This window comes from Phalaenopsis equestris, unplaced genomic scaffold, assembly GCF_001263595.1.
Source record: "Phalaenopsis equestris unplaced genomic scaffold, ASM126359v1 Scaffold216714, whole genome shotgun sequence".
NCBI classification, from domain to species: domain Eukaryota; kingdom Viridiplantae; phylum Streptophyta; class Magnoliopsida; order Asparagales; family Orchidaceae; genus Phalaenopsis; species Phalaenopsis equestris.
This window is the reverse complement of record NW_018235310.1, coordinates 385082-386105: the sequence shown is the minus strand read 5'-3', so window position 1 is coordinate 386105 and position 1024 is coordinate 385082.

Sequence of the window (1024 nt, the reverse complement as noted above, 5' to 3'; positions counted from 1 at the left end):
TCTAAGTGACTTAATATTGCAACATATAGTCATTCTTGAAATGAATAGAAGACTAGAACTCTTAAACTTGAGGACTAGATAATCTTGTAGCTACAGAGTTAATTTAATTACTTGAATTTTTTCTTAAAATCTCACTATGGTATTTATTTAAATCAAAGTTATAGTATTTCTGAATTAAGACTTTACTATAATAGATCATAGAATTTATATAGTACTAAAATTACTTGAGGACAAGTAATAGTTAAGTTTGGGGGATTTTGACCAAAGGAAAATATGTTAAGATTTTCATACCTATTTTACACTATTTTTGATAATATTTCACTTTAAAGAAAGGTATTTTTTATGTTTTGTTGTAGGAATGATGAATTATGGTCATTGGAACAAAAAAGATGCAGAAATGAGTGAATTTGGAGAGAAAATGACTAAAATGTGAAAATTTGAACTAGGGGGCCGACGGCGAGCCCAACAGCGCCGACGGCGAGAAATTCCCGAGACTCCAAATCAATTAATTTAGAAGGCTTGCCGACGGGGCCCTCAAGGCCGCCGACGGTGAGATCGGCGGTTATGTCCAAAGGTACATCGAATGTGGACGATTATTGGAGGGCTTCTTAGGCAACAGTTGGGAAAACTCTTCTATATCTTTAAAAGAAGATTTTGGCCAAAAATTAGAAAGAGTCTGGAGGTTAGAGAGAGGCTCCTGGGCACTAGAGAATTTACTTTAGGTTTAGATTCTGAGGAATTTCTTGAGAGATCGTAAGAGTGGAGGGAAAGTGAGAGATTTCTTCCTCCTTGCCGCTTTGAAGAGGAATTCTGTGTGTTGTAAAGAAAAGAAGAGATTCAGAGGAACTTCAAGGAGTTTGCTTAGGGAGGAATTAGAGATAAGTGTTTTTTACTTGTTTTAGTTTGTATAAATTTTCTTTTATATTGAATTCTTATATTGAATTCCGAGTCCCCATGAGTTCTGAGTAGTTTTCTCTGTCTTTCTCCTTGTCTTGAGATTTGTGAAATGGTGATTTGAATTGGT